Source organism: Dreissena polymorpha, chromosome 12 (assembly GCF_020536995.1).
Source record: "Dreissena polymorpha isolate Duluth1 chromosome 12, UMN_Dpol_1.0, whole genome shotgun sequence".
In the NCBI taxonomy this organism is placed as follows: domain Eukaryota; kingdom Metazoa; phylum Mollusca; class Bivalvia; order Myida; family Dreissenidae; genus Dreissena; species Dreissena polymorpha.
Genome location: NC_068366.1, coordinates 2,704,193 through 2,725,381, shown reverse-complemented (window position 1 = coordinate 2,725,381; position 21,189 = coordinate 2,704,193). Strand labels below are relative to the sequence as shown.

The 21,189-nt window shown below is 33.4% G+C and overlaps 1 protein-coding gene across 1 annotated transcript in view; it reads left to right on the top strand.

The window, feature by feature from the left end:
- The first annotated feature begins 4,453 nt into the window (after nucleotides 1-4,453).
- The window catches only part of LOC127854046 (cubilin-like), a 30,006-nt gene continuing 13,270 nt past the window's right edge, over nucleotides 4,454-21,189 (top strand). Inside the window, exon 1 of the mRNA XM_052388987.1 lies at nucleotides 4,454-4,598. The gene's annotated coding sequence lies outside the window, so the exon portion shown is untranslated. The remainder of the gene's footprint in view (nucleotides 4,599-21,189) is intronic.

The window sequence follows — 21,189 nt, the reverse complement described above, 5'->3', positions numbered from 1 at the left end:
TGACCAATTGCCAAAAGAGTACGAAACAGAACAATACGAAACAAGATACATACATAGAAATATAAAGCTGGGGTCACCGCCTTGGAACGGTCAATGCAAAGCATTGAGGGTTTAAAACCGGTTTTAGAGCGCTCAACCTCACACTTGGTCCAGCAATAATCCATGTTACATATAAGTATAAATAAAATTTAACCTCATAGAATTGCAACTAAAATTAAACAAAAATAAAAGGGAACTAAAACGCATTAAATTCAATTACCATTTAATTACTCAATTGTAGGAAGGAGACCAGAGCAACAGAATTAACGATGAAATGAAATTGCAACCAAGTGTCAACTACAGCCCTTCTTTTTATTAAGCTTACAATGAGGCTGTTCTGAATACGTCACATGATTAGGCTTACAATGAGGCTGTACTGAATACGTCACGTGATTAGGCTTACAATGAGGCTGTACTGAATACGTCACGTGATTAGGCTTACAATGAGGCTGTACTGAATACGTCACGTGATTAGGCTTACAATGAGGCTGTAGTGAATACGTCACGTGATTAAGCTAACAATGAGGCTGTAGTGAATACGTCACGTGATTAGGCTTACAATGAGGCTGTAGTGAATACGTCACGTGATTAGGCTTACAATGAGGCTGTACTGAATACGTCACATGATTAAGCTTACAATGAGGCTGTACTGAATACGTCACGTGATTAAGCTTACAATGAGGCTGTACTGAATACGTCACGTCATTAAGCTTACAATGAGGCTGTAGTGAATACGTCACATGATTAAGCTTACAATGAGGCTGTAGTGAATACGTCACATGATTAAGCTTACAATGAGGCTGTACTGAATACGTCACGTCATTAAGCTTACAATGAGGCTGTAGTGAATACGTCACATGATTAAGCTTACAATGAGGCTGTAGTGAATACGTCACGTGATTAAGCTTACAATGAGGCTGTACTGAATACGTCACATGATTAAGCTTACAATGAGGCTGTACTGAATACGTCACATGATTAAGCTTACAATGAGGCTGTAGTGAATACGTCACGTGATTAAGCTTACAATGAGGCTGTACTGAATACGTCACGTGATTAGGCTTACAATGAGGCTGTAGTGAATACGTCACGTGATTAAGCCTACAATGAGGCTGTACTGAATACGTCACGTGATTAGGCTTACAATGAGGCTGTAGTGAATACGTCACGTGATTAAGCTTACAATGAGGCTGTAGTGAATACGTCACGTGATTAAGCTTACAATGAGGCTGTAGTGAATACGTCACATGATTAGGCTTACAATGAGGCTGTACTGAATACGTCACATGATTAAGCTTACAATGAGGCTGTACTAAATACGTCACGTGATTAAGCTTACAATGAGGCTGTTATGAATACGTCACGTGATTAGGCTTACAATGAGGCTGTACTGAATACGTCACGTGATTAAGCTTACAATGAGGCTCTTCTGAATACGTCACATGATTAGGCTTACAATGAGGCTGTTCTGAATACGTCACATGCTGGCTTACAATGAGGCTGTACTGAATACGTCACATGATTAAGCTTACAATGAGGCTGTACTGAATACGTCACATGATTAGGCTAACAATGAGTCTGTAGTGAATACGTCACGTGATTAAGCTTACAATGAGGCTGTACTGAATACGTCACATGATTAAGCTTACAATGAGGCTGTACTGAATACGTCACATGATTAAGCTTACAATGAGGCTGTAGTGAATACGTCACATGTTTAAGCTTACAATGAGGCTGTACTAAATACGTCACGTGATTAAGCTTACAATGAGGCTGTACTGAACACGTCACGTGATTAAGCTTACAATGAGGCTGTAGTGAATACGTCACATGATTAGGCTTACAATGAGGCTGTACTGAATACGTCACGTGATTAAGCTTACAATGAGGCTGTACTGAATACGTCACGTGATTAAGCTTACAATGAGGCTGTACTGAATACGTCACATGATTAAGCTTACAATGAGGCTGTAGTGAATACGTCACATGATTAAGCTTACAATGAGGCTGTACTGAATACGTCACGTGATTAAGCTTACAATGAGGCTGTAGTGAATACGTCACATGATTAAGCTTACAATGAGGCTGTACTGAATACGTCACGTGATTAAGCTTACAATTAGGTTTTGTGAATACGTCACATGATTAAGCTTACAATGAGGCTGTAGTGAATACGTCACGTGATTAAGCTTACAATGAGGCTGTAGTGAATACGTCACGTGATTAAGCTTACAATGAGGCTGTACTGAATACGTCACATGATTAAGCTTACAATGAGGCTGTACTGAATACGTCACATGATTGAGCTTACAATGAGGCTGTACTGAATACGTCACATGATTAGGCTTACAATGAGGCTGTACTGAATACGTCACATAATTAAGCTTACAATGAGGCTGTAGTTAATACGTCACGTGATTAAGCTTACAATGAGGCTGTACTGAATACGTCACATGATTAGGCTTACAATGAGGCTGTTCTGAATACGTCACATGATTAAGCTTACAATGAGGCTGTAGTGAATACGTCACATGATTAAGCTTACAATGAGGCTGTACTAAATACGTCACATGATTAGGCTTACAATGAGGCTGTTCTGAATACGTCACATGATTAAGCTTACAATGAGGCTGTAGTGAATACGTCACGTGATTAGGCTTACAATGAGGCTGTACTGAATACGTCACATGATTAAGCTTACAATGAGGCTGTAGTGAATACGTCACATGATTAAGCTTACAATGAGGCTGTAGTGAATACGCCACATGCTGGCTTACAATGAGGCTGTTCTGAATACGTCACATGATTAGACTTACAATGAGGCTGTAGTGAATACGTCACGTGATTAAGCTTACAATGAGGCTGTACTGAATACGTCACGTGATTATGCGAAGAACTATAAGTATCCTTATAACTCAACACCGCAAATAAACATTTAATATTGTATCGCAATTATAAGTTAAAACATTGATGTTTAAGTTCAAAATATTCAGTCAAAAATCAAGACTTATATGCCCAATGTTGCCGCATCAACCAAAACAATTGTTTCCTTTCTTCTTTGTGAGAATGGCAATTGTCTGCCTAAAAGCGACCAAATTATCTCAAAATTGCCGCTGAAGCCAACGATAAATTCAACGTCCATTCCCTTACATCAAAAATGTGTGAAAGCCAAGGGATCAATAATCGAGGCTTCTTCAGAAAGATTTGTCAAATTGGATATTTGGTTAGGAAGGACTTAAGAAGAATGCGTTGACCTCTTATGACAATAATCGAAAACGTTGATTAGGCGAAAGATGTTGGATTCAAAAGTGTGCCCACTGATTGAGTTTATAGTTCAAGACTAGATTTATCTGAGAGATTTGACTCAGAATCGTTCGTTTTGCTCATATGATTATTTTGTAACATATACAATTAAGCATCATTTAGTTTCATTGAAACATTTGATCAGACTTCAGCAAAAAGTTAACATGAAACATTCATCTAAAATTTCGTGTTTCGTTCAAACCAAAGGGAAAAAACACTCCAGCGGCATAAACAATCGCACCACAAGCCAAGCAACGCTTTGAAGATCGGTTTGACTTTTTCGTACACATATACAATAAAACGAGTCAATAAAACATATTGCATGATGACATATCAAACCATTACAAAAGAAAGCATGATGCCTAAACTAATGAGAACCTATATTAAAAGTGTCTTGTCAGAAACCGCAAAACCTTAAGATAAACAGTCTGTCAGGCGTTCGCCTGTATACCAGCTTCGATACATTCTTGGGAAACAAGTACTGCAAATTATGGCTCCATAGACGCAATTCTCCTATTTCATGCAAAATGGTGATTCAAACCAAATGTGTTGCATGAGTAAATACATTAAAGGTAACCGTCAATCTGTCATTTTTGCAAGGCCTTTGTTACTAACTAGTTCGAATAATAACTTTTACTGAATTTCAGTTAACTAATTGTTTCATAATATAATAGTATTTGGCTTTTGTTTGTTTTTCTACTGAGTTTTGTCTTTATTTATATTGTGAATATGAATGTTAGTCAACAAATTGATACTTCAATGCGTACGTTTACTTTTTGTGTCAATGTTTCCTTGGGCATAAGCGTCTGAAGTTATAGAGAACTCTGATTAATTGTCTTAAATAGACGTATGAACGAAAACGGCTATTTTTTATACAACGTCTAGTCTTCTTGTTAATGTTTTGCCTAATTGTTTACCTAATTGTTTGCCAAATTATCCGTCTATAAACCATAGAGGCACATGTTTCACACTCAAACAAAATGCTGAAAGGATGTTTCGCCAAGATCAATACAGAGTTAAGAATCTCCTGTGAACAAAGCTTGTTTGCGGTATCGAAATTCTTCTCCAGATGAGAGCCGGCGAACACAATCAGTCTTTAACAGAACGTGTATAACGAGGTGATATCGTTACATGCATGAAACACATATCTTTAAATTATTGTGAGTTTTGGTATGATTTGTACAACTGTTTACTGATTTCCTAAATGCTATTCTCGTGTGTTTTTAAAGCGGAACTATTGCATTCATCTTCTTATGGTAAGTTATACTTATGATCATAAATTATAAATGAAAAACAATGATTGTGTGTTCTATATCACATAAACTTCAAAAATTATAATTAAGTATTTATAAATCAATATTGATTTGAAAAGTGTGCTATGAAGAATAAAATTTTAACGACATAGTACTCCGTTGTTCCGTCATTATTTTTAACATGGAACGAGATCAGTTATAACTATTAACTTTGAGAGGTTTTTTATCAAAAGACGAGCTAGTGAATGTAAAAAAAAGTTATTTTTATCCAAGTACATTATCTACGTATAAAAATGCATGTGTTTAATGAAACTTTTCAAAATATTTAACTTTATGTGATGTACATAGAGCATGAACCGATGCTTATTTTTGGTCAAATGTGTATGTTCAAAAGTGTTCACTGGTATTTCTTTTATTTTTATGTCAGTATATTACGTGTTCAGTACCATCGACGATTTAGTTGTTATATTAAATAAAACAAACTTTCTGTTAATTAACAATATTGATCTTTTTATGTATACAATTCATTTTAATACGATAATCCTGCGCACCGTGTATATGTTATTGCACAGCTTGAGTATTTACAAGGCGCGATTGTGATACAAACATTACATATGTCTTGTTCTGATAAAACTGGGCATAACACGTGTGCGTAAAGTGTCGTCCCAGATTAGCCTGTGCAGTCCGCACAGCAATTTTTTCAAGCAATAAAACAGCTATGAGAAGGATTGTACTATAAATAATAAAAATAGAATATGGTGCTAAAAAATTAATTAAAGTGATAATATACTTTAAATATATGCACACAACTGAGTAGTACAGACACAATTGTATTACACTTTAGCAGTTTCTAGTGTTAAACAAAGAGAATATAAAAACTACGTGAATATATTAATGTTCTTGAGGGAAGAAATGCGATCATTTATCAGAACAGTGTTAATATATTAATGTTCTTGAGGGAAGAAATGCGATCATTTATCAGAACAGTGAATATATTAATGTTCTTGAGGGAAGAAATGCGATCATTTATCAGAACAGCGAATATATTAATGTTCTTGAGGGAAGAAATGCGATCATTTATCAGAACAGTGAATATATTAATGTTCTTGAGGGAAGAAATGCGATCATTTATCAGAACAGTGTCCATTCATAGTGCAGAGAAATGTGAATATTAAATTAACTTCATACACCTTTTAAGAACAAGAATTGTCCTGCGGAATAACTGAAGCAAACAAATTCCATTCATATGAAAATCTTATATCAGTAAATGAAGCTGCCTAAAAAGGTTGTTTGAATTATTTTACAGCGAGTATTTGCTGAAAATTAGACTGGTCTAGCAAGTCAAATATTGTTTAATTATTGAACAAAATTAGCGTTCAAATCCTCGAAGAAAACTCATGGCAAAAGAATTACATAGAAGAATGAACTTGTCTTCTGTTCAGAAATTGTCAAAGATTCCTAATACTATGTGGAAAATTAATTGAAGCAGAACGTTCATGTACAATGTCTTCCTATTTCGGCAAAAGTTCCAGTAATTTAGCATCTTCGTAGCTTGGTTTAATCATATATGCGTATTTGAAAAATATGTGTATTTCAAGACCCAATTAGCTACTGTTGTAAAATGAAATGTATGTATTAAAATACAATTTAGAAATATTTCAATTAATATCATGGAAGCTACATCTGTGTGTCCAACAAAAAACAACAATTAAATAAGTGTAGTATTAAAGCATATTAAATGTTGAGAGCAACTCAGGTTTACTATTCATATTAACGCAGACATTTGAGTGTAATTTAAATAATTAAAATCCAAGTATGCATTCATTTACAGCTACTATAATTCTTACCCACCAATCTATTTAATGGAAGTATATAGCAAGGTTAACATTAGCTTATACATTTTTTTTTAATTATTTGGTAATTAAAAATCCATCACACACTATTTATTTGGCTTAAAGTGTGTTCTATTACTGACATTTTGCAAATTATTTTGTCTTGGATCAATAGTTCTCTACTGTTCTAAAATCTGCGTTAATCCCCAGGAGAACTTTATTAACTTCTGAGAAATGTTTTATGCTCATCTTTCAAGATGCGTCTACAACTACCACTTTCAGATAATATCATTGGCGCACATTATATGAAACTTGCCAAGTACTTGCTATATGTGTGAGTTAATAATAATGTGTTATTGTTCTCCTTTATTACAGTTATATAATACATCAATGAAGTCTAGACCTTAATTATGTTACCGGCTTTGAGCATAACGATGTGGTTTGCTATGTGGTGCTACAAAGAGGAACGTATATTAACATGAACCGTTCCCAATCACTTCGGGTTTGATTTCAAATCATGCAAGTTCAGAAATCCATCTAGTGCATTACTAAGATATAAAATCCATAGGATGCTTTACTATGCGTAGTTACTAGAATAATACTGGAACAATTCTGCTTTACAAAGCATAGTAACTTGTAATATATTCAAACTAGGCTTTACTACACAGAGTCACAAGTATACAAATGAAACAAGGCTGCTTTACTTTGTAAAGGTACTAGTATGATATTCGAACTAGGCTTTACTACGCAGAGGCACTAGTATACAACTGGAACAAGGCTGCGTTACTTCGTATAGTTACTAGTATGATATTCGAACTAGGCTTTACTACGCAGAGTCACTTGTATACAACTGGAACAAGGCTGCTTTATTTCGTACAGTTACTAGTATGATATTCGAACTAGGATGCTTAACTTCGCATGGTTACTAGTATAAACTGGAACTATACTGCTTTTCTGCGCAGTTACTAGTATAAAACAACAACGATGCTGCTTTACTACGCATAGTTACAGGTATAATTCTGCACTAGGCTGCTTAACTACGCAAAGTTACTAGTATAATACTGAACTAGGCTGCTTAACTACGCATAGTTACTAGTATAATATATGCGATTTTCAGCACACAGTATTCTTTCAAACCAAGTGTTTGAGTTTTAAACAATACAGAATCCGCAGTGCAAAAACAACATAAATTCGAAATGATTAATCACTCATTGTTGTTTACAAACGCTAGTTTCCTGTAAATATTCGTGATTGTAGAGTGCGTTTTAATGTCGAGATACATCACCTTTTCTTGTAGTAGCACGCGACCGGAAACGTCTACTAATATTTTCTTCCGTTGTTTGCGTGTTCGAAATCCGAATATGAACATTTCATTTGAAATGATATAAATCTTTTCATTTATGCACGCATCAATAAGCATTAGTCCGTTTTACGCATTCCGCTTACGGTTCCATTATTTTAAGTTTAGAAAAACTCCATTCGGTTTAAGTACACGGTAATTTATTCAAAACATGTATCTCCGTATCTTTTTGTAAACGTGCTACACAAACATTTAAAGTTTGAAATGAAAAAGACGAAGTGTATAGTTTATGTTGTTGTTGTTGCTGTTGTTATCCTTTTGCGCTTATTTGCATTCAAACGGCCGTAACCAAATCATGAGTGATGAGACAGATATTAACTCGCGAAATAAATAAAGCAGCCAAAAATCATAGTTTACCATCTGACAACTGTAACAACCAAGCAAATAGCACTTAGGTTAAATATACTTGACTTGCTCTGCTGTTGATGCTAACCATATACATTCAAAGCCCACCTATCATATTCCGATAGTTCAGTTTGATTGCACACAATGATCAATGACACTTAAGAGCATTTTTGCCAGCAAATGTGTGTCGATAAATATAGAAAAGACAATAATTAACTTTTATTTAGACAGGACTATTTATAGACAGGACTATTTATAGACAGGACTATTTATCGTTAGAATGGTGAGTCTTAGAAAACATAAATGCTGGCTTACATCGTAATGTAACCTAGAAAAATGCACACATATTGGCACATCTCTATTAGAATAAATATATGTTTCCTGTCCGACAATAATAAATGTACGTAAATTATTTTATCAAATATTGACTTTATCAAAGAATCAGAAACATTTTCAGTGGTTCAATAAGGTTTTGCCACATCGGTTTTATTAATTTTATCCTCTAACGAAACCCATTTTAAATCGCCTTTGTAAAACTGTTAACAGTAATTATATTATTTAACTTTGAGCGCAATACGCAAATGAATAACAGATACATGTATTAGATAGATAGATAGATAGACAGACAGACAGACAGACAGACAGACAGACAGACAGACAGACAGACAGACAGACAGACAGACAGACAGACAGACAGACAGACAGACAGACAGACAGACAGACAGACAGACAGACAGACAGACAGACAGACAGACAGACAGACAGACAGACAGACAGACAGACAGACAGACAGACCGACAGACAGACAGACAGACAGACAGACAGACAGACAGACAGACAGACAGACAGACAGACAGATAGATAGATAGTTTATTTCAGACTTGTACATGGTACATCGTCTATAACACAAGAAATAGTTTACAAAGTGACAACGTGAATTTTACACACTAACAACATTTCATTTCAACAATGGTGTATAAGAAATACATTACAGCAATGGTTATTGAATAAACATACAGTTTATAAACAGTAAGAAAGAAGTAAGTATTATTCATGTAACAATAGTTAATTAGAGTCGGTTTATAAATGACTGCAATAGGCAGTGGAGATGAACAATTACACAATATTGTTATGAACGGCAGAACGTACACCTAATGCTTCTTTTATAAATGAAGATAATTTGATAAGTTCAATTCTATTTACACTTTTCAATAACTGTATATATTTAAACACTGATGGTCGTATACGATATTTCTTATTTATATACTTTTTTCTTAAATCGGAAAAGCAAGGACATTTACATACAAAGTGGTATTAATGTGTCTCCCAGTCTGAATTAGTAAAGGATTGGCAGACATTCTCAATCTACACAAATAATATCTTAGGCTTCTCAAGTTCACGCATTTTATTTTTGTAGTATATACGCTTTTTTTAGTAACAATATTTTTATACTCCTCTTTTGTTTCCAAAAATGTATTCTTAAAGCATCCGTCTTATGTATGTTAAATAATTTCAGGGCTTCTAAATAGCAAACACGCGCTTCTTTGCATTCGCTATCAAACCATTTTTCCTCGTGTTTATTTACATTAAAATTTACGTCATTTTTAAATTGCCTGTATTAGCATGTATTTTTTACCAACCACTCTACATATTCTTAAATGACTTTGATTCAAACGATTTTAACATAAAATATTTATTTTTTTGTTTTTACTACAAATTGCATAATTTATAATTGTGAAACAAATATATGGAATAATTTTAATAAGCTATAAATCAATTTGACACATCACACAAATATGATATTTAATACAAGTGACTGTCTCGCTCGAAAAGGTACGTGCATAACAACATAATGTAAATGTGTGTTATGCTATTGATTCATCAAAGTCGCATGATCTGTATATCCAATATGTAACTTTGAGAAGTTTTAAAAAGATAATGTTCTTGTTTATGTTTTGTAAAAGGCATTTCAAATATTGCGTAATCGTAGATATATAATCGTCACATGCATATGGACTTTTTCAACACATATTAATTTATATTATATATAATATTAAATATATATAAAATATTCTTCAGAATCATTACCAGAAGACATGCAGACACGTTTTTGTTACTATCCGAAAGTCTTTATTTTACACAATTGACCAATTGTGTGACCCTTAAAGTGGATATTTATGGATTTAGTGAAGAAACTAGCGAGGTGTACTCTTCAAGCGTTTCCACTGGAAAAGTTTAGTAATCAACGAATGTCTTTTTTATTATATACGCGTATTATACCTTTCAAAGTCATTCATTTCCTTATATAGACCTATGCCTCGCTTATTGCAGTCAAATTAATTTATATTGGTTCACAACGATAGGATCTTTTTTGTAAGTATTGTAAGTATTAGCAAGATCGATTGTCAGATGTTTGGTACATTACAAAAAGATCGATATTGAATTTCTAGAAGAGAGCTTATACTCATTTACCTCTTTATTACCGACTTTAATAACAATTCAACATATTCAATTTAATATTTCATAAACACTCAATCGATTAAAGAATGCAGTTGTTTTTGGACTATAAAGCTGTTCTTGTCAAGTCAAATTATAGCAAGTCATCCCACATGGCATCCAAAGATGCTGAGATGCTTTTCTCATGATCTCAGAGCTGAACAACAATTTGATAAAAAAACAACAAATCATCAATTGTCTTTTTCCGATTTTTCTCACCATTGAATTACTGTCCTTATATTACTTTTGTCAAAAATACTGCTTTGACGCTCAGGGTAGGAACTATTCTTTTTCAAAAAGCATAAACACTAAAAACTGCTTTGACGCACATATTTTTATATCGGCCGAAACAACAAACCCTTTCTGTTCACAAAACAACTTAAACAGCCCTTGTTTTACGTTTATACTACTATGGTGAGCGACTTTTGTGTTAAAATTGCTTATTTATTCATAATTGACTTGACCCGCGATTTTATAATCATGCATGAAACGTATCACACAATTATACATTATAATTAATTCGAACAAGAGATGTGTTTGTCAGAAACACAATGCCCCTCTTATGCGCCGCTTTTTTTGACATTTGACCTTGAAGGATGACCTTGACCTTTCACCATTCAAAATGTGCAGCTCCATGAGATACACATGCATGCCAAATATCAAGTTGCTATGTTCAATATTTTAAAAGTTATTGTAAAACTTTACTGTAAGGTTAAAGTTTTGGAACAGAATGACAGACAGAAAGAAAGACAGGCCAAAAACAATATTCCCCCGATCATTCGATACGGGGGCATAAAAAATCAATACAAATAACAGTGTTGTTGGTGTTATAGTAAAGAGACAGCACTAATGGCATAGTGTTTAAGGTGTACCCACATGATCCTCTGCGTGATAAATAGAGTATCTGACACAAGAAGTTGTTGCATTCCATATATTTATTAACAAATTCGAAACTTTTGGACAGCATTTGAATTAAATTCATAGACAATTTTATGACATAAGAGTATTATGACAACCAGTATCTGCGGCATGCATTTTAAAACAAAATGAAACGGACTTCCAATTTTACTCAAACAATCTGCACTTAAGTTACGTCATTTCGTCGAAATAAACTTAAGTGGTTTAACTTTATAAGAGTCTTTACATGTGCTAATTACTCCGAGATGTTATCTTACAGTAGTTATGGGTGGCATCAAAAATATCCGCCGAGGCGGTATTATACGGAAACATCCGAGGCGGTATTATACGGAAACAGCCGAGGCGGTATTATACGGAAACATGCTATAGCATGGTATTTTTTTCTCGTAAACATTTAAACTTGGCGTCTAGACATGCTGTTGAAACTAGTGAAATTGAAAAACAACCTGCACAGCAGAGATAAACGAGAAGTTTTTTTCGTAGAAATGCATGGAACATAAGTTTTTACTCGAGATATATTTTCAAGAATATGCAATAATTTATTGGGTGTACGTTTTAGCATTTAATGAACCATAATTTGTTAACATAACCACTTCTGATTTCCTATAATCATTAGTTTTGCTAATAATATTGTCATCCGTTTTCGAATTTGTTTGTTTATTTTTAAATAGTGTTCACTTGATATATTTCGATATTGCTTTCATAAAACAATCTGTTGACTTTTCATTATATACAGTTTTTCTTTTAACTGATCCGACAAGTCATATATTTATATTTAAGTATAAGTAATTGGTGTAGGCTTGTGTTAGCCATTTCATCTTTATTCGTTCCAGAGTGAGTGTACTAAAACGTCACGTTGCTTTATAAAGCATAAAGATTTTGATTGTATAACACCTCAGATAAATATAAAATATGTGTATAGAAAGTTGAAAATACATGGATATTTAAGTTTAAAATAATTAGTCAAACGTTATAGCGTACATCCCCAATACCACGATATCAACCAAAAGCACAATTTCAATATGTTGTGTAGATGGCATTTGTATGACCTAAACATACCAATATTATTCAATGTTTGCCACTGAATTCCCTAATAAATACGCCTTTCATTCCCTTACTTTTAAAATGTGTGAAAGTTAAGGGATCAATAATGCTTCTTCATGAAGATTTGTCCTGTTGGAAATTCGCTAATTAATCACTTCAGAAAAATGCTTCGAGAATAGTGGAAACAGCTGATTATGAACATTTGTAGATTTAAATAGTTTGCATTCTGGTTCGGTTTAAAGTTCCAAACAGGAATTATCTGAGCTATGTGTCTCAGAGAAATTCATTTTATATATGTGTTAAGTGGGAGAAAATCACATTTTAAATAGTTGATAAGACTTCCCCTATTACTTTACTTGAAACTAAAAGCTCTAACACATCTAGCTCAAATTAAACAAAACAAAATTCACATTCAAGCGCCATAAACAATATAGAAAAACCTACTAACCAAAAACATCATGGATCAGTTTGATTGTGTCCGTAAACATACAGTGAAATACTAACTAACCAATAAAACGAAATTTATTGCACCATTATAACAAATAAACGCACGTGATAAAAAAGAGAATGCTTTCTTAACTAATGATAAAGTATACAAAACATGTAAAGTTTGAAACCGCCAAACGTTTATAGAAATTTATGAGCGAGAGTCATCCGGTCTACAGACGTTCATCTTAATATCAGTTTGATAAAATTCCGATGCACTCTTGGGACCCGATGCGTTAATGTGCAAACCACAGAATTGTCATGCGAATCAAATGTGTTGCATAAATACATGTACATACATTAATGGCAATTGTCAATCTTACTATAATTTTTGCAAAGCATGTGTTACTGCCTAGTTCAAATAACACTTTTAGTTTAAAAACGGTTGCATTTATGATTATTATAAGGCTTTGTTGTGAACTATGTTTGTTGTGATTTTGTCTATGTTCGATTGTGTTATAAATCTTATTAGACTTATGTTTACGTTAATGCTCACCGTTAATGTTTGCGTTACGGTTGTTGAAGGGCTTTAAGATTGAATTCTATATATTGTAATTTAGTTGTGTAAAGAGATAGACAAATGACATAAAAACGATTTACATTTTGTCTTGTTCCAAAGATAATCGTTTATTTATGTTTTGCCTAATTGCTTGCCAAACTGTGAGTCTAAAAAAACGTTCGGACAAATGTTTTTGCACTCAAACTAAATGTTGAAAGGATGTTTCAACAAGATCAATAGAATATGGAATATCTTGCGAAAATATATGTTTGCTGTATCGAAATTCTTGTCGAGATGTTTTCCCATCCCACTCACAAAATTCATCTTTCAAAAAGTTCAGATGTATCGTGAATTACGTGGTGATATAATTGCATGAATGAAACATATATACTATTATTGATATGAGATGTGATATGATTTACGCAACACATTAGTTGTTGCCTGATAGCTATTTAAATGTGTTTGGAAAGCGGAACTGTTTCAATTACCTATTAATGGTAAGACAAAATTGTTATTGTTTTCATAATAACAATTTCAATGTGTGTTTTGTATACTATAAACTATCCATGATAAGTCTTGATTAACAATCAATTCACTTGGCTAAAATGTAAAATTGTTGATCTGAAAAAAGTAAATTACACTATTTGGTACTAATTATAAAATCAAATATTGTACGTTCAATTGTTCAATTATAACACAATAAAACAGAACTGAATATAATTGTATTGCACATAACCTTTACAGTTTCAAGTGTTAAACAAAGTGATATACAAAATACATAAAAATAGAAAGTTGTTTTTATAGACATTTTGTAAACTATTATTATATAAACTATATTGTTAATTAAACATAATATGTACATATGATCAGAGAATGGTGACTTGTAAATAAGCTTCAAACACCTTTAAAAGATATGAATTATTTACAAAAAAACAACAACAAAAACAACAACATTTCTTTCACATAAAATTCTCCTAGGTGTAATATTCCTATAAAGATTGTTCGAATTTTTACAGCGAGTATTTGCTGAAACTTGACGGAGTAAGCAACTTAATATAACACATTATATAAAAAATAAAATTATTTAACGTTCAAAGCTCTTAAGAAAATCATGGCAGAATATCATAGCAAATTGAATTTTTCCTCTGAACAGAAATTGTAAATTTTTCATTTATTTGGAAAACAATTCGTTGAAACAGTGCGTTAAATTAATATGCTTGCCTCTTTCGGCACAAGTTCAAGTAATTAAGCATTGTCGTAGTTTGTTCTTTATTTTTAGTCATAAATGCATCGTCAAACATTATTGGTTTTGAGACCAATTTGGTAACTGTTGTAAAATGAAATGTCTGTTTGAACGTAAAAGTTAAAACAAAACTTGATGAATATACTAAAAGTGCATTTGTGGTTTCCATTAAAAAATGAATTTTATTAACTAGTTACGCATAATAAAGTAAAAAAAGCTACTCTGGTTTACTATTCAAGTACAAATTAATTTTAGTGTATTCAAATACAAAAATTACTGATGTATTTATTTACAGCTATTATAATTTCCACCAACCCATTTATCTTAAAGCAGTATGTAGCAAAATGAACATTAGCTTAGACGTCATTGAAAATAAAAATGAGGTAATTAAAACAAATTTACATACAATTTACCTGTCTCAGAGCGTATTGTTTGCACAAGATCTCTTCTTTAACTATTCTGAACTCCAGCGGTAATTCTCATTAGAGATTTAGAAACATCTTAGACATGTTTTAACCTCAACGTTAAAGATGTGCATGCGCCTATCAGATCAAAACAATAACAGGTATTAACTGAGCGTTGACAACAACTTGCACGATAACTGTGTTAATAACAATTTGTAAGTGTTGTCCTTAATTAAAATAACGTGAGATTTTTGTAAAGTTAAGACGTGAATCATTTTACCTGAACTGATCATGTCGATGTGCTTGGTTATGAAAGTTACAAGGAGGAAACAGTATTTAATTGATATCCAATCACTAAACTACATCAAGTTGCCGATTGCATTGCTTTGTTTTAAGTCAGATTTTAGAAATCAGTCAAGTGCATTTATCGTGATGAGCAAATATCATATCTAGCACCGAAATATTCCGGGGAAGAAATGCAAAACCAGTCCGTACCTTCATTGTTGCTGGGACTACGCAGAGTTACTGGTATGATAATGGACCTGAGCTGCTTTACCTACAAATGTAAGCACGCAATTTACTCTGATATGCTCGTTCAAATTAAGAACATAATGAAATTTTTGGTGGTTTCAATGTACTACTATTATTATTATTATAATTCGTACACTTGACGGAAAGGGGCAGATGCCTTATTTACATACTGATATATCAGAAAATAGCAGTGTTGTTCTGTTTTCAAGACAATTATCTATAAAAACAAAAGTTAGGCGATTTGCGACTCAACATCGTTCCGATGCTTGTTATCAAACCACTCGGGCTACGCCCTCGTGGTTTAATTCCTACGCATCGGAACTCCATACCGTTGGTTATTACCGCAATAAGCAACGGTTACCCGTCGATTATTTCTTAAATATACAAATTAATAAATATAACACACATATAAAATATAGTTATTTAAAACAGACTGTATAGAAAAGTTCATTAGGTAAAAATGAATGGCATGTAGATAATACAGAAATATATACACATTTTATTGTTCACACGTTCAACTATGCACTTCATGTATTTGATTGACCTTGAAGAAAAAAAGTATTTCCACTTTAGGTAATTAATCAAAACGTTAATTTAATTATGAATACTGATGTATATTTCAATATGAAGAAAATCTGGCATTCTGGACACAACTCTGTAAATACACTTGAATGAAGTATTTAAGTGTTGGTATGGTTAAATTTCAAATCCCATTTGTTTAATTAGAAGCAATAATGCTCTTGAAGTTTTAATTTTAAGCCGAGCCTTAAGATATTACATTTAAGCTTGCATAGTGCGTTAATATATTTTGCTTCATTAATACAAGTTTACCTTACCGGTAAGATGTTGTCTTCTTTGTTTAGAATTCGACATCATATAACATACTGAGATAATTTAAGCTATTTTAATAACTTTGTATCCTCAATATCATGTGTTTGGTATCGTGTATTTGTATTCTACAATACAATATAATAATATTATCGACGTACTATAACAGAACATGCGGCTCTTACATCTAGTTGCATGAATAACGTATTAGAGACACCTCCGTCGTAATGTATTGTTGCAAACAAGAGAGTTCCTTTGAAAGAAGAAAAACCATAAAAGCGGAAAGAGTCGTCATTGATTACCCTGTACGGACTGCACAGGCAGTCGTCATTGATTACCCTGTACGGACTGCACAGGCAGTCGTCATTGATTGCCCTGTACGCACTGCACAGGCAGTCGTCATTGATTACCCTGTACGGACTGCACAGTCAGTCGTCATTGATTACCCTGTACGGACTGCACAGTCAGTCGTCATTGATTACCCTGTACGGACTGCACAGTCAGTCGTCATTGATTACCCTGTACGGACTGCACAGTCAGTCGTCATTGATTACCCTGTACGGACTGCACAGGCAGTCGTCATTGATTACCCTGTACGGACTGCACAGTCAGTCGTCATTGATTGCCCTGTACGGACTGCACAGGCAGTCGTCATTGATTACCCTGTACGCACTGCACAGGCAGTCGTCATTTATTACCCTGTACGTACTGCACAGGCAGTCGTCATTGATTACCCTGTACGCACTGCACAGGCAGTCGTCATTGATTACCCTGTACGCACTGCACAGTCAGTCGTCATTGATTACCCTGTACGGACTGCACAGTCAGTCGTCATTGATTACCCTGTACGGACTGCACAGTCAGTCGTCATTGATTACCCTGTACGGACTGCACAGGCAGTCGTCATTGATTACCCTGTACGCACTGCACAGGCAGTCGTCATTTATTACCCTGTACGTACTGCACAGGCAGTCGTCATTTATTACCCTGTACGGACTGCACTGGCTTATATTGGTCCACACTGACATATACATTTAACACCGTTTTCCCACAGCGAGGCTTATATACTGAAACAGTAGACAATGTTTCAGTGGGAATAAATAGCTGTGATCTTGTTACAACTTGCCTATCAACCCATTTATGCCTAGCGTCTAGAAAAAGGCCTTGACAAACAGCGAAGATGCGGCGTCTCATCAGTGTCTGCGATGTTTGCTTAAAGGAATTTCTGTAATGCCTAGTAGACTCTCCCATCCTTCTAAATTGGATCAATGTATTTCCAAAATTAGGGATGTATAGTATATTTATTTCTATATTTAGACTATTTCTTACAGAAATTCCTTTAAGCAAACAGCGCAGACCCTGATGAGACGCCGCATCATGCGGCGTCTCATCTGGGTCTACGCTCTTTGCCGGGGCCATTTTTCTAGACGCTAGACATGGATGTTTAAGATTTGTACACTGTTTTGGTTTAAACATATTTATTCCAATACTTCGGAAATGTTCAAACCAACAACATGTTAAAGAGTCCCTTTAATTAAGTATTTGCATATGATTACTACTGTGTCTTGCATTTATAATTTTATTTTCTATTTGTTTCTGAAAGTATATATTAATTTATACTATCGACCAAGAAGCTGAAAGTTAAGACAGTTGTACTTCACACTTTTATCACAAGAATACAGCCAATCATATCTAAACACAGAGGAAATTTGTTTTTTCTAACTCTGGTGAAATTATCAAATAATATGTCACGAGGACAGTCTTATATACAAAAATGGGCCGAATGAATGATATTTTGAATGATATAAGTGTATCCAGATGTATTGATGTTTTGTCGTTGTTTTTGGAATCTAGAACACATTACATAAACTGCGTTCACAATGATTTGAAGCCCCACTCGTTGTTTTTGGAATCTAGAACACTTTACATAAACTGCGTTCACAATGATTTGAAGCCCCACTCGTTGTTTTTGGAATCTAGAACACATTACATAAACTGCGTTCACAATGATTTGAAGCCCCACTCGTTGTTTTTGGAATCTAGAACACATTACATAAACTGCGTTCACAATGATTTGAAGCCCCACTCGTTGTTTTTGGAATCTAGAACACATTACATAAACTGCGTTCACAATGATTTGAAGCCCCACTCGGTATAACTAGAAAAGAGGTTCGTGTGCGATACAGTGCCTCTGTTCAGTCCGATTATTAAATAAGAAACAATAAATGTATTGTTGAGAATAATAATAATAATAATAATAATAATAATAATAATAATAATAATAATAATAATAATAATAATAATAATTTTATTTGTGCACATTACATAATACTACAATCCGTATAAACAGTTATTAACAAATCAGAAATATCACAGATAGTCACCATCATAGATAATAATACATATATATTAAAAATACGTATGTGATCATAGTAAACTGAAATGTAATTTGCAAACATAATTTATTGCTATTCTTATATAAAAACCTTACATTGCAAAAGTATTTGATAGTTATCCATGATATATTGAAAGTTGTTACCTATGAAACTTGTGTCTTTAATTACTTTCGCTCAAATTATGCATACAAAATTGCTAGTGTGCATATTGAATTCCAAATAATAATTGATTGCAACTAGCAAAGCTTACATCGTACGGTTTTATGTTATTTGAAAAATGTAATCATAGTTAAACTGTTGTTTTAAATCTGAAAATATTTTTGTTAAGAATCACTTGTGTGATACATAAATAAAGATTAAGTATTTTAGTGAAGTAAAATTTGCTTCAAAGGATGAAGGAATTCTATAGTTATTAAGTTTGTGGTTTTATAGCTATTGCAAGTTTTAAACATGAGACATTTGGTTTAAAAAGTATATGCATGTACATGTATTTAAAATTGATTGTATCATATATAACGACATGAATAAAAACTTTGAAAAAATACACCAAAAATAAGATTAATAATTGAATAAATGATTGTGCCAACTCTGAATCAAAAGTATAATTAATGATGCAATTCATTGTTGACATATGCGCATGAAATTATGTTTTTATTTGAATGATCATCTGCAGAGGTCAAAAAAGGCAAGACAGTTCTAGAAGTGTTAACAATCTGTTAATATTGGGGATAATTAAATACTAGTAATCAATTAAAGAAGGAATAAGTTGGTCGTATATGACGGAGGACAATACTTCAATGAGTTGTATAGGCTTGCCAAACATCGAACTTCGTACATAATAATTATAAAACCACGTGTCGAGTCATGTAGGATGAGAATGCTTTAAAATCTGCCAGATTAGACGTGCGTGAAGTCAATGCATTCAACAATACTATATTAAATTATTTACATGTCATGAAATATTGCGCAATGTTCGAAAACTGAAAATACATTGCAAAAGATGACATCTTTAGAAGGTATACGCAGTATTTTCGATACGCATGTATTTACATGCGATTTTAGTTAGAACATCTGTTACAGTTATCTCATTAATGAAACGGTACATGCTAATTGCTTCTGACATATGTTAAATACATTTTGTTTGCTTAATAAAGACATAATTATCTTGACATATGTTTTAACACCATATGCATTTATGTATAGATGTTATGTTCGCAGATGTTGTTAGAACTGGTAATATTCTCCCAGGGAGCAGCTCAGAAAGTATTTTGCAAACAATCGTGGATTAAGATATAAATACGACGTCTACCATGTGCAAGAAGCAAGACGATCTGACGTTCATTCCAAACAATATATGTCCAAGGCACCGTATGGAGTTGACAATTTGCCATATAAGAGAGACCTATTGAATAAACATTTTTATATGATCTGAACATAGTCAAGCCAAGCATATTAATGTCAAAAGATCTTCGTTTTGCAGCTTTAGATCCCGTCCAGTTTACACGTGCAATAAAATCATAAATCATTCATTTATTAAGTACATTTTAGTGAAGTGCAGACAATCGACAATGTAGTAACAATGAAGCAGCACTATCTTGATGATTCACATTATATAAAGAGCTATATCATTTAACAGACATAATGAAGATGAAACGAGAGTGATTTGAGTGTTTCAGAGATGATATCAGAGGAAATATGAGAGCGTGCTACGAAATGGTGACAAATAAAACACGGACACTGCAGACAGCTTTAATTGGATCCGATATCGGCCATCTAAAACAACATGTTCGACACGAATGTCGTTAATGCGATGATATAAAAGCCGCCGCTGATTGCATAGTGAAGTTTTGCATCAACATTATTAATGCGTCATTATTTACGATTCGCTCCATTGTGTTTTGCACAAACGATTGAGTTTCTATCAATTCATCTGAGTTCTGATAATAAGGTTGTTCACAAACAAGATTGCAATCGTATTAACAATACAATACTGGTAAAACACATATTGCTATATTGTATGTGTTTTGCAAGTCTTGTTGTCTTCACTTCGTATGAAATGTTCGAACCTTTAACAAACCATTTTCATAAGATTATTTAAGAATAATATATAGTATTATTGAGGATTTAAGTAAGATATTAGCAACGAGTTCAACAACAACAAAATTAAATGGCCCAATATATGAACAGTCACTGCATGATGATATATATTCAT